Source organism: Lepisma saccharinum, chromosome 29, assembly GCF_977018435.1.
Source record: "Lepisma saccharinum chromosome 29, izLepSacc3.1, whole genome shotgun sequence".
NCBI classification, from domain to species: domain Eukaryota; kingdom Metazoa; phylum Arthropoda; class Insecta; order Zygentoma; family Lepismatidae; genus Lepisma; species Lepisma saccharinum.
Window position 1 is genome coordinate 45,508,491 of NC_139257.1, and position 14,485 is coordinate 45,522,975.

Genomic DNA, 14,485 nt, shown 5'->3' on the forward strand with positions numbered 1-14,485 from the left:
GCCGGAGGAAAGCAAAATCGGCGCATTCAACGAGAATATACCGAATACTTAGAACAACATTACAAACATCAAGTAAGCATGGTTGAGACGGCAGTGTCCAATGAACAGTCGAGTGAGAACTCCTTCTCGACGGGAATGGAGGGTAGAGGAACGCCATGCACCTATAGTGGGCTTAATAGCGTGAAACCTGTTTACTGTTAGCGCATCCAACTCTTCCTGGCAGTTTCAGCCCACAATCATCTATTTTATTTTCATATATCACTGTTTTAGTACCATAGATTAACATGGAGATTATGTCTATGTTCACTTAAGTTTCAACTTCACTGCGTCTTTCAATTCACGATCCATATTTGAGGGTCCACTAACACAAATTATGGTTATTCGTGTACTACTGGGCTTCGAGAGTATACCGCTCGTTTTGCCAGTTTGAGCGTTATTCGCTTGAGCGAAGCAGCTCTAAATTCCGTACGCTATTTAGCGTCATCCGTGTGAACTACAGAGGTTGTTCGCTTTATATCCGACCATTTTCAATTCGGTGCTGCCACCTGGCGTATCATGCTGAAACTATGGGTCTGCTGGCGGGATAAGTGTTGTGTCTGATCTTGTAGGTGCGTGAGTGTTGGTAGTGAATGTTATCAAATGGGGCCAAAAATCAACCGGTATTGGGAGGGTTACGTAATGGCCCTTTCCCATGCTAAGTTTTCATACGTACGCATTGTGAAACTGTATGAAAGGTACCTGGCGAGTTCCAAATGGAAGAAAGGTGTCACAATAGATGAATCATATGTCCATCTCACTGCTGGTGGTCACATTCGGGCGATCACATACCGTGACATTGACGGCAAGGGGCGCAGCAACTTTGTTCGTCAGTGCAGGGAAAGTTTCCCTCGTGGCTTTATGGTTGTGACGGGATTCGGATATGAGGGTAAGTTGATGATACGCAAGGTCGACAAAAACGTGAAGACGAATGCCAGATACTTCCAACACTCCATTCTGACATCTATCTATCGGAGAGACATCCCACAATTGTATCGAATGGACGCGAACCAGATGATGATCCATATGGACAAGGCTTCGAGTGATACCGCCAGAACATCACTACGTTTTTATCAGGAAATGGTAGAGGAATTAGGAATTCGTGTCATCCGTTTGAAGACATTCCTGTGAAAAGCCCAGATGCCAGTCCAATGGATATTTGCGCATTTGGACTGTTGAAACGACGTCTTCAACATCGCCGCCCGCGCACCCTGAATGATATATGGAAAGCTTGCAGGGAGGAGTGGGACAGAATTCCCATGCCTGCCCTGCGCCGGAGCTTGATGCAATGGAAACTGCGATGCCGGGCGATAGTCCACAATGCTGGGGGTCCAATAGAACATGATCGGTGGTGGCGGCGCGGTATCTCTTAAGGTGAGTACACGTCAAAAATGGTCGGATATAAAGCGAACAACCTTCTGTATTTGGCGCTTGAGCAAAATCCTCTCGCTGCAGCGCTCTATTCCATACTTTTCAGGTACAAGGAATTAGGATACAACACTTACTGCCCAGGAACAAAAGTGGTGTTAGATACTGTTAGAGAACTAACAACAAAAGTAATACACCACACACACAGCTCGTGCGCATTGAACGGTCGCACCTACAAAGGTTCTACGTTCTATTCCTGCCCTCGGCATGGGTGTTCATTTGTGTCAGTGTCCCTACATCAATATATTTCAGGGCCCTCCCCGATGGTGCAGTGGTAGCGTCGTCGCCTTGTAATCAAGGGGTCTCGGGTTCGATACCCGGTGGAGGCACATAAACTGTAGGTCCAGTCCCGATTAGCCTTACTGTGCATAAAGTGGACTTAAAACACCAACTCAATCAATCAATATATTCCAGTCATCATTGCTCCTCATCTTCGCTACTAATCTTAATTTAACCTTTTCGTCTACAAAGATAGACAATGACGTACAATAAGAAAAATAAACATGTCGGCCTCCGTGGTGGAGTGATTAGCGTCACCCTGATTAGGAATGGCTTTCTCATTTTGTTTGTCTCATCGTCCATTTTATCAGACAATCACTCATCCTCATCGTCGCGATTAATCCAAGAAATGAGAAAGCGACGTAATTAGAGAGGAAAAAGTAGATACATAATACACACGAAGCTATCAGCTTGTCTACTATTGAAAAATTAATAATTATAGTTATCCTTTGATGATTGTGAATCCTTTCACAAAGCTTAGAAATTCCTAAGCATTCTAAGACACTAGAATGTGACGTTCAAACGAGGGAATACTCGGAGAGTGTCTGAACTGACTGCAACCTATGCGGCAAAGTTGATGGAATAAAATTGATCCACTGAGTTAGCTTGTTAAGTCCACTTTATGCATAGTAAGGCTAATAGGGACTGCATTTACAGTTTAAAGTACGATTCGTATTACTATGCGCCTCCACCGAGTATCGAGCCCAGGACTTTGATTACAAGGCGATGACGCAACCACTACGTTATCTGGGAGGCTCTTGCTGAAATAAAAGAAACCTTTATCAGTTAATAACCTCCGCAATGAACTTGTAAACACCATATGCGAGAGTTTTTTGTAGTGTATAACCGAGCATTTCAGCCACTGTTCTGCACCAAACGCTTGTAGCAAAAGGCGCAGATCATTCTAGCGGAGAACGTTATAACTAGGGCTTGTAAGTTGAGGAAAAATCCTTTTTTTTTTTCTAGTGTCCGAAGACGAGGCCCAACATAATATATGTTCATTTTGGGTCATTGTAGGCCAGAAAAAGGTGGGTTTTATTTGTCATTTTTTGCCTTTTTCGGCGGTTTTTGGCTTATTGGTCCTTTTTTAGTATTTTTTTAGGTCTTAACGGCTTTTTTTTGCAACTTCACCTACTTTCGACTACGTTGTTACTGCCCATTCTCAATTCGAATCATCATCAGTTCATCACCTGTTAAACATCCTTTCTGTAGTAAAGAAATAAAAAAAGAAATACATAAATATATTTGAACCATCCCTGAAACGAGAGAAAAACATTTTTGGACGACTGAAGCAGGTACGGTACAAGGTCCGTTAACCGTAACTTGTCTGGAAGGTCGCGCTCTAAGTGGCAACTTTCTCTTGTTTTGAAACTTTCAGCACGGTGTATACGACCAGACAGCACGCGCCTGCAAAGATATCAAGTCAGATAAGGAGGTGCCGCGCATATTCATTAAATATGTAATTAAAACTGAAGTTATTAATTAATTTGGATCACATTTATATGTCCTTTTTTGACATTTTTAAGTCTTTTTATAGGCCTTTTTTTGGCAATTTATAGGTCTTCAATTTCCGAGCCCTAGTTATAAGTTATCATTCCCCAACTTTAGTGGCCACAGGACAATTTGCGAGAATATCCGCGGTAAAAATGCGGCTACAAGTTCAGCCACTTGTACCTTGGAGACAAAGAAAACATAACAGTCGGATGTTCGCGGAAGTGTGAAGAAAAATGAAGGCAAAATGGCAATTTCATTCCCTCCCTGCTGGTAATCGCCCTTCTGAGCGTGTTCCTTGCACACTCTGTCACTCTGACAGAGAGAGAGAGGAAGGGAAAAAGGGGAAGCTTTCCAGTCACTCACATTGTTCCAATCAATAAAAAACAAACCGCCTAAGAACCCTTTGGCGAAAAAGCTCCTATTGGGGCATCTCTCAGAGCTGTTTGGGAACTAAATATTTATAGACGTATCGACTGTTACGACATGTTTCCTTTTCCTATCTACGTCACACCATTACGTCAGCACCTTTATGGCATTCACTTTTCATTTCGCGTCGCTTTTTGCGCCCTCGCAGGCACGTGGGGCCAGGGTCGTAATCGGAACGGCATTTTCTGAGACATTTGGGCGAATGTGCGGCATATTGTCCGCACGTTCTGGTATATGCTATTGCCTCGACGGGACCATCCAAACAACACGTCGATGAAACGTCAACGGGATATGTGTATCGCTAATACAGAGTGTCCCACAAAGGGGTTTACAATATTTGAATGTTAATAACAGAGAAAGTATTACAGATAACCTGATGGAACTTGTTGTATCTGGATCTGTCATGATTAGTGCTTGTTGCCATTCATTTGTTTTTCTTTAATTTCAGTTCAGTTGCCAGTAGTGACAAGTAATTGACAAGATGGCTGTGAACCTTTCCGTTGAGCAACGGAAGTGGATTTTAAAGTGTTTTGTGAGAACATGAAAGAAGTGCAGAGACGATGGCGGGCAGAATTTGATACTGCGCCACCGTCACGTGTGACAATTACGAAATTACGCGACAGGTTTGAGAGGGAAGGAACTGTGTGTGATCTGGGACGGTGTGGCAGGAAGAAATCAGTATCGGACGAAAGAGGGGTGGAAGCAGTAGTACAAACATTCACAAGATCCCCCAAGAAGTCCATACATCACATTCTGACCGCCATCATCTCTGCACTTCTTTCATGTTCTCACATTTCCAAAAACACTTTAAAATCCACTTCCGTTGCTCAACGGAAATGTTCCCAGCCATCTTGTCAATTACTTGTCACTACTGGAAACTGAACTGAAATTAAAGAAAACAAATGAATGGCAACAAGCACTAATCATGACAGATCCAGATACAACAAGTTCCATCAGATTATCTGTTATACTTTCTCTGTTATTAACATTCAAATAGTGTAAACCCCTTTGTGGGACACACTGTATTTCATGACCTGTGTGAATGCATGCGCAAGCATAACTATTGAAACATTCCCCTTCATGTGGCGTCACATTTGGTTACTTGGAACCCTTTCCAAGAAGACAAACTGTACCCTAAATTCACTCCGTGCTTTGAGCTTGTATCGCACTTTAACTTTGAAAAAAATAATAAAGCTTTAATCTAAATTTGACGAGCACGTTATATAAAATTGTAAATAACAAAATAGACCCTATGAGGTTAGTATTTGCATTACAATATCGTGTACCTCAAATGAGAACCACACCGAAACCGGGGTTGTTTCATGTACGAAAATCTAGAATCAACTATGTAAAGATATCTCCGATGTGAAAAATGGGTTCAACTTATCAGGAAGTGGTAGCAAATGATCCGAGCGTTGATATAAACAGCCTGTCACTTCAATCATTCAAAAGAGCCTTACTGGCTCAGTGGAGAAAGGAGTGAGGGGTTCGTCGGTATAGTAATTAGTACGGATAGGATTTTTATAACCTAAAAATCACCAAACTATGCAAAATAAAATATGCTCTTATGACCTAAAATTTTACAAAATATGCACTATAATTTGAAAAATATGCCCTTATAACTGGACTGTATCAAACATTAATATCTAACTGATGCTGAAATATTTTCATATACATACTATTTTTTTAGTTCACTTTATGGGCCCTGACGAGTTGAAATGCACAATGAATACTTTCTGTAAATTTTCAATTAAAAATGAAAAAGCTTTTGACGAGTCAATATATATATATATATATATATATATATATATATATATATATATATATATATATACCCTCGAGTGAACATGGGAGAAAGAACGAATCCACTTGGAAAATTACTGTATATTTCTTGAAAAGCGAAAATATGCTGAATATGACCGAAAATCCATCAAAATATGCTTTATCACATAGAAATGGCCAAATGTGGCAAAATATGCCCTTAGAAAGCATCTTAATTCAATTAGTGTCTTCACAATACGAATTTCTATATATTTAGGGAACACATTACCTTTACCAAAAAAAATATGCCGTCATAAAAATCATAGTCCTAGTAATTAGTAATACAACTTGTTATGAAAAAATATAAGTAATGCACAAAATGTATGCATGCCTCAATGGAACAATGTTCTGTGGCATCATTTGTTTAATAAATAAATAAATATTGTCAGACAAAAGTGCTAGATCTACATGTGTCATGCCAACAAAAAAGATAGAGAAACTCCTTTCCTCCCACTAATAGTTACAACACATCATCTTTGTCCTTTGCTTTCTTCAGAAACAAGGACAATAAAAGGACGAGAGATCTGAGGGTAACAGGATTCACATTTAACGGGTAATAACTAGGAATTACCACAAAATCAGGATAACGGATATTCTGATTCAAATTGTCCGATATCCGTTTCGGATGCAATAATTCGGATAGTACAGATTTGATGAAGGACTTGTAGGAAATCCGTACAGTGAAATACAAACATGACGAATAAAATAATATGTGGATAACTCGTAAAACGGAAAAAACGATGAAACACACATTGTGTATCGGATATCTGGATAATTCGGATTTTAGAATATACAATATCCGGATATTTGAAAATTATCCGATATCCCGATAAATTCTATTCCAACTTAAATTTTCGTTAATTTAGGCCCTTTCTTCCTTTCTCTGTTTTAATCGTGACGATGGAGATGAATGATGAGTTGCCACTTTTGGCTAATCGCGAATATAGAGATGAGTATTGATATGTTGAAATTGATGAATGGACATTCACAAACATCCATGCCAGGGCGGGATTCGCGTCGTAGCTGCTAACGAAAAATTTCAAGCGCCTGCCACTTATGCAACCGAAAGAGCCGTTAGGTTGCGCGGGTTGCATACACGCTAGGATAGAAAAGGAGTTTCCGAACGGGATGTAGTGGAATAACCGAAAGGATAAACATGTGAGAGAAATAAGGACAACATTTAAAACTGGCATTCTTCGAAGAGCTTGAAAGACACGATAAAAGCATGAAGTGAGATAATAATACATTCCTCGCTTTTCTACCTCTTGAGTTAATCGCGACGATGAGGATAATGATAAATTGATTACATAACACAATGCTTGCCCAATGTTCGTACTCTGACCATTCGGCCACTAAGGCTCTGCGGGTAAAGCCTACGTTTTGGTACATTGAGACCAATTGGGAAGATATCATAGTGGCACAAAAAGAGGGATTATGAAGGGCCTGTTAATTTGATTGAAGAAAATACAGTAATTGTTTCACTCCACTTTCTGTATTGTTTTCAAAATGTATTTTTCAGTAGTCGAACTCCTCCCCATAAAATAATGTATCAGGTCGCTAGATATTCATATTTCAGTTTACGTTTTGTTCATGCACAGATAGGCTAATTGGGACTGGATCCAGTCCACCGGGTATCGAACCAGGATCCCCTTGATTTCAAGGCGACGACGTTACAATTACGCCATCGAGAGGACCTTTCAAATATTCATCTATTCTGTCCTGGGTTTAAAACTTAATTTATTTCATTTGCTTCATTTTACTTCGCTTTTTGTGCCACTTTTGGTGCGAATATGAGTGATATGATGAAATTGGACACTCACGAATATCCATGCCCAGCCCAGGATTCGAACCCGGGACCCTTAGTGACGTAGAGCGATGTGCTAGTCACTCCGCTCCTGGGTACACTTCTCTCCAAGCATATAAAGGTAGCAGGAAAACATTAGATAAACCTGATGAAGACTGGAAGAACCTACATAAACTATATCTGAAGATACAGTTGAAAACAACACCGAATTGCTGGGAATCGTATTTGGGAAATGATTACAATTTCATGGCTTTTACGGCTAAACTATCGGGGAAATCCGTACAGAATTTACATAGAACCCAAAATGTGATTAGTTGTTTTAATGTACGTTTAGTGCATCAAAATTACTCAGAGAAATGTATTAAAGGGTTTCTTTCCGCAGGGTAGTTAAAGCTCCAGTGTGTTTTCTATTCTTTAAAACGTAGCCAGTACAAGTAACATCAAGTTGCAAGCAGACAAAACGACAATTGCTGAACAGTATGGAATTGCCAAATCTACATTATCTACAATACTTAAATACGCAATACGTATTGTAAATGGTTAATGTGTAGAAACAACTGTATTGCAACAATAAAATTTGAGTCCCCGGTTAGCACGAATTTTTTTAACACGAACTCTTGATTTTTCGGTCCCTTGGAATTCGTGTTAACGAGGGTTTACTGTATTTGCAATTCCTGGACGTCTAACAACTCGGCTTTTCCGAGTTGTTTCCTGTGGTGCACTAAAAATTAACCAATTCAATAGTTCATACACAATCATTTAAAAAATGACACGTTTACCTGTGCCATGAAAAGGGCATCCTTGATTCATTGATTTGCTTCATTTTACTTCGCTTTTTGTACAACTTTTGGCTAATTTGCGAAGATGGGGATGAGTGATGACATGATGAATTGACACTCACAAACATCCATTCCCAGGCCGGGATTCGAACCCGCAACCTCTGGTGTCGTAGCGGGCATACTTGACTTGATGCATTGTGTGTGTTCGTAACGGTAATAAACACACGGAAAGATTGTTGGTACAGAAAACCCTTCGGGTTTGAGGATAACAGAGAGATCGCAAAACGAAACAGGTCTTCTGACGAACGGGAATGACGCATGCACTAGGTGTACAGGCCTGTTGCAAAAAAACACAAACACATTGAGTGACAAGGCACATAGAGATCCTACAGCAGAACAACGCACGGACTCACCTTTTCATGAACACGTCGTGGCTAAGGCACAGAGGGGCGATCGGAAGGCTTATCGCTTCAAGTCAACGCAGACCTCAGCACAGGTCGTTCACTGCGAGACCCGGGCATGTGTGGCCGGCGACGAACGCGCAAGCGGAGCAGCGGTCCTTCACTCGCCGACGGACAACCCATACTGCCAGCGCTGCTTCTGCGGCAGGGTTGCCAGGCGAGGCGCGACGTCACAAATCCTCCCTCTTTGTGAAACATAAATCAATAATGCCTCTTATGACACAGCCGTCTTTACAGCGCATCATTTATCTCGGATCAGAAGTTTGTTTTAGAGTCAACGAGATGAGGTGATTCGGAATACAACATACCTTTGATTACAGGGCAATGTATCTTCCCAAGGGGTCCGTCCCTTTGTGACGCCTTGGAAAGAAGTAATTCATTTTTATACATACTTTTTTATAATTTTAGTAGACTTTCTGCTTCTCTTTTCGAATAGTAAAGGCGACAATCAATGGTGACCAAAAATGGATATAAACCCGGAACCTTTGATTTCGCAAAGCATTAACCACAACGGCCCAGGATCGGCTTCTAAAGCAGGACCGTGTTTCAGGCTATCTAGCAGTGGCGTATACGGAGTCCAAGATCTGGGCTATCTCACTATGTCACGTGGTCCTAGGCTATGAATAGAAATAAATTTACCAAATCCTAAGAAATCAGGTTGCCAACTCATAAGAAATCAGGTTTCCAACTCATAAGAAATCAGGTTGCCAACTCATAAGAAATCAGGTTGCCAACTCCAGAATCGGCATCATCATCTCACTGATATGAATGTGCGAAGCCTGAAGCCCACAGACTGAAATACCAAGAAAAATCTATTAGAAAATGTGGTTAGTCTCTTCATTTCAATAATAAGACGTTGGTGCTTTAGGAGTTGGAGACATGATTTCTTAGAAGTTGGCAACCTGTCCAGACTCCGAGAAGTTGCTAAGAACCGCAAATTCTCACCGACCGAGGGCTAGCTTTCGTCTCCGAAAACAGTGTTGTTTCCAGCATGGAATTTTCTCGGAACGGGGAATTTTGAAGCCAAAAATATTAAAGAAATTTGAAAAAGGGAGAAACATCTAAAGATATGCATCTCCCCTTCACCAATGGTCAAGTGTGACCAGTTTGTTGTCAGATTAAATAGAAAAATACAGTATTTTCCAATGGTTGAGTAAATGAATGAAAAACTGGCAATTTTATGGTCGAAAAGGGAACTGTTTGGAATTTTTTCAAAATTTCCGAGTAAGAGAACGCCACCACATTTTTTTTTTCATTTCAACACTAAGGTCTTGCCAAGATTTTGAACCCAGCATACGCCACTGTTTTAAAGGTAGTTATCAACAAGGCTGGAGAGAAGTTAGGTCATTCTCATAAGTACAGACATATGTGCTGAATATACGATTAGCTTCACGCGACTTTCAAAATACACAAAACATAATGCAAATACATACCACAATGTGTTCGTGTGTCCCGGAGAACATGGGACTCGTAATATTTCGACACGTCACTAGATGGCAGTGGCAATTCATTGTTGAGTCAACCGCCGTCCCAAGCAGGGGCCAACTGTACTCCTAATCGCCGCCACTGATTAACAAATTACTTTCTGAAATTAAAATATATGTGTGAAATACACCTATAACTTTAGATTGACATTCATTTTCCAGGGAGGCTGTACCCCCTCCTCCTTGTCCTCTCCCTGGACGTCCATGATGATATGTATTAAGTTAATTATACTCCAAGAAAGTGGTTGGTCATGCAGTGTAAACATTCAGATACAAGTTGCAGTCTTATTGAACTATGCAGTGATGAAATACAAAATCCTTACCCTTTAAAATCTCAATTTTTGAATCTTTTCAATGTAACTAATGGGGGTACAAAATACATAGTACACTATACCTTCCGTCTGCCACAGGACAAAACGCAAAGTGCACAGCAACTTCGTCTTCGCTAAAATCCCTTCTGCCGTACTATCCCCAACAACGAACTGTAAAATTTCTTCGTGAACTTTGGGCCTCTTCATAACAGTTTTTGAAAAAGCTTGAAATGGTACGTTTACTAGACATGTTACATGGAACGATTACATAGAACATTAACAAGAAAACTACCCTTCATGTTAGAACTCGCATCAAATAGTTTTCAGATACCTTGAAAGCAGCTGAAATTGCTCCAGTGCGAGGAAGAACAAGCAGGCGGAAAATAAACAGTTTATCAACAATGCAAAAAAAAAAAACAAGAAAAAAAAACATAATTCACATTAAGCTATAGGCAATTATCAAAAACCACAAACAGACCACTTAATGAGACAAAGAAGGAAATATTCATAACAACAATGCTGACGAAAGAAAAAAACGGCCGCTAATCTTTGTAGAGGTTGCCGCCAGTGCAGAAAAGTATGTATATCGGGATTTTTCAGTTCTTGCCTGTTGCATACAATAATAACGGTCTTACTTCAGTACCTAACATTCGGCACTCAATATGACGACATGGCATAATATTACACTCTAAGGGTTAGTGTTTTCAGTTGAACGTAGGGGGTGCTGAAGGGGGTGCGGAAGAAAATTAAGTGGTGCGCAAGCACCCTCTCCCGCCCCCTGCACGATGCCATCTTTACGGATGTTTTGCTCGCTTCTTTATCTTAAACCTGGTACAAAGATCTGCATTATTCATAACTAGCGCTAGGATTTTTATGACTTAGCATATTTTTTTTGGTAAGGGTAATGTGATCCCTACATATATAGAAATGCTTTTTAAGGGCATATTTTGGCACATTTGGCCATTTCTACGTGATAAAGCATATTTTGATTGATTTTCTGTCATATTCAGCATATTTTAGCTTTTTCAAGAAATATACAGTCATTTTCTAAGTGGATTCGTTTTTACTCCCATGTTCACTCGAGGGTTTTTTTTGGACTGCAGCAAAATCTTTTTAATTTTTAATTGAAAATTTACAGAAAGTATTCATTGTGCATTTCAGCTCATCAGGGCCCATAAATCGAACTAAAAATAGTATGTATATGAAAATATTTCAGCATAAGTTATATATTGATGTTTGAAACAGTCTAGTTATAAGGGCATATTTTTCAAATTATAGTGCATATTTTGTAAAATTTTAGGTCATAAGAGCATATTATATTTTGCATATTTTGGTGATTTTTAGGTTATAAAAATCGTAGCCCTATTCATAACATTGCACAGTAGCATACACTGTCCCCATCCTTTCTACTGTATATTGCTGATTATATCGTACCAGTCCGGCATTCTGGCGAAATTTCACGTATGGATCTCTTCGAGCTAATTAGGAAAGTACAGTGTGTTCGCTTTGGCTTCTGACCGAGAGAACGCGCGACTGCAAACGGCGAGGCACGGCACGGATGCTGGCATTTCCGACCCGTGACGTCACGCTTATTTTTACGCACATACAGAGTGTTCCGTTCAAATCTCCCTAATTTCAATTAATTACTGTGAACGAAGTACGATGAATTGTGAAATAACTGTAACACCAAATGAAAGGCCAGATCTTCAAGTTTTGTTTTCATGACTTGAAGTTGTCAGTTTGCTCACTACGCAGCGCCACGGTCGCATAAATATAAATGGCGACTGTTCAACAACGCGCGCAGGCAGTGGTGTGGTATGCTGAGACAAAATCTGTGATTGCAACGTAACGAGACTTCAGACGAGTGTACGGAGGAGTTGCACCTGATGCTAAATCAATTAGGCTGTGGTTTAGTAAGTTTATAACAACCGGCAGTGTACTAAAACAATCTGGTGGAGTTCGCCGTCGTGTGACGGAGGAAAAGATGGAAGAAATTCGAGCGGGGTTTCCATACCAAATTCTTTGTGACGCGGCTTATCATCTGGCTTCAATTGTTGCACAATCTGCACTTTATACGGATACAACCAAAGCCGCTTGTGCAGAACTCGATGCATTGTTGTTGGAGGCACACTGAATTGCCTAGATGCCTGGCGGATGCATTACTCGGGCTTCTCTGAAACCCCGCTCGAATGTCTTACACCTTTTCCTCCGACACACGACGGCGAGCTCCACCAGATTGTTTTAGGACACTGCCGGTTGTTAGAAACTTACTAAACCATAGCCTAATTGATTTAGTATCAGGTGCAACTCCTCCGTACACTCGTCTGAAATTTCGTTACGTTGCAATCACAGATTTTGTCTCAGCATACCACAATACTGCCTGCGCGCGTTGTTGAACATTCGCCATTATGCGACCGTGGCGCTGCGTAGTGAGCAAACTGACAACTTCAAGTCATGAAAACAAAACTTGAAGATCTGGCCTTTCATTTGGTGTTATAGTTATTTCACAATTCATCGTACTTCGTTCACAGTAATTAATTGAAATTAGGGAGATTTGAACGGAACACCCGGTATCTCTAGCATGCAGAAAATTGTATTTATATTGCATAACGAGTACTGTTGTGTTATAAGAGTTGTTCAAAGTGATGGCCAACTGCATTCACACATTCCAAGATTATTTTGATCAAATTTTGATTGACACGCAAAAGTTCCTCTTCCGTGATTTTTTGTAAGTTCTGTTCTTATATTGTATTTCAGTTCATCAATAATGCTTCCCCTCCCTGCGTGTTACCTAATTCTACGGCGATAGAAGAACTTCCTATTGAAACCTTTCGAATTGAAGCGTCACAAACTGCACGTGTTGTTTGTCGCTTTCGTGTCGCTCACACTGGGTAGTTTTCTCAATATCGCGCATCGTGCCCAGTGTTGCCACATGAAGGGAAATTTCACTTTTTGCGGGGAAAATTGGACCAAATTTTAAGTCAAAAGGGAAGAGGTAAATTGAATAAAAAAATTTAAAAAACAGGGAATTTGAAGATATCGGGCTCAATATTAATACAGATTACGTTAGGTCTTAGTTTCATATTCGCATTTTTCCCCCTGTCATTTCTTATTTCTACCCCTTTGAATATAAGCCTATTACGTCTCCTATTTCTACTTTCTTTTTTATCACGTCGCTCTTCTATTTCTTTGCATAATAGCGGCGATAAGGATGAACTTACGAAATGGATGATGCAACAAATTTAGATTTTCACAAGCACAAGCAAAGGTGAAGGGGAATAATACTAAAAGTATTACTGCTATTTGTTATTATCATAATCACTATTATTATTAATATTATTATACGATTTTTTAGATGAGGGTGAAAACTGGGCTATAAAGGGAAATTTTATCCTTTGGAAAGGGAAATTTGGCCCTCAGATTGTGGCAACACTGATCGTATTACGGGTAGGAAAATACAGAGTGCCTGAATCTTAAAAAATTCGGTTCCAATTTTGTTTTAATATGTCGACTTCGTTTCTATTGCCTTTGTACATGTTCTTTATTGTTTGTTTTCTGTATTAAATCTGAACAATAAACATGGCATTATAAATTTTTGGACTAGTTCCTAGTCGAATTCTAAAGTCTGCAGCAATATGGTAGAATTGGTCAATTAGAATGTATTGCATAGTTATTCATGCAGTTACTGGTAGATTTAGGGCGGCCATTCCTGTGCAAGAATTAATTAGTACTTTTGATTCAATCCTTTATTAATAACTAAATTTAATGTTTTAAGATCACATTTCAAAGATTACAAAGTTAGCCCGTAAACAAAAAAAAAAATTGCTGGCTCCTGAGAAACTTTAGGGGACTCGCGCCCGAATTATTTTTAGTTTTGTACACCCATGCAGTTTGCTGCCTCGGTTTCTTGTTCACGCACACAGAAAAAAACCTGGTTTGTTTGGAATTACCAAAAATGTTTGGTTGAGCTGTTTGGTTATGCTTCTTGTTTCCGGTAACCAAATGTTGCTTGTAATTACTAAAGCATTTTCTTTTAGAATATCAAAGAATTTGGTCAAAATGTTTGGTTGAGCTGTTTGGTTATGCTTTTTTGTTTCCGGTAACCAAATGTTGCTTGTAATTACTAAAGCATTTTCTTTAAGAATATCAAATAATTTTGTCA

The 14,485-nt window shown here is 39.8% G+C and overlaps 1 protein-coding gene across 2 annotated transcripts in view; it reads right to left on the reverse strand.

Moving 5' to 3' along the window:
- The window catches only part of RhoBTB (Rho-related BTB domain containing), a 271,730-nt gene that overhangs the window by 205,410 nt on the left and 51,835 nt on the right, over window positions 1–14,485 (reverse strand). The window contains exon 1 of one of the 2 annotated variants that reach the window (XM_083114782.1): window positions 8,481–8,626. The exons of the other annotated variant lie outside the window; for it this stretch is intronic. The gene's annotated coding sequence lies outside the window, so the exon portion shown is untranslated. Of the gene's footprint in view, window positions 1–8,480; window positions 8,627–14,485 lie in introns of those variants that run through there. 2 annotated transcript variants of the gene reach the window in all.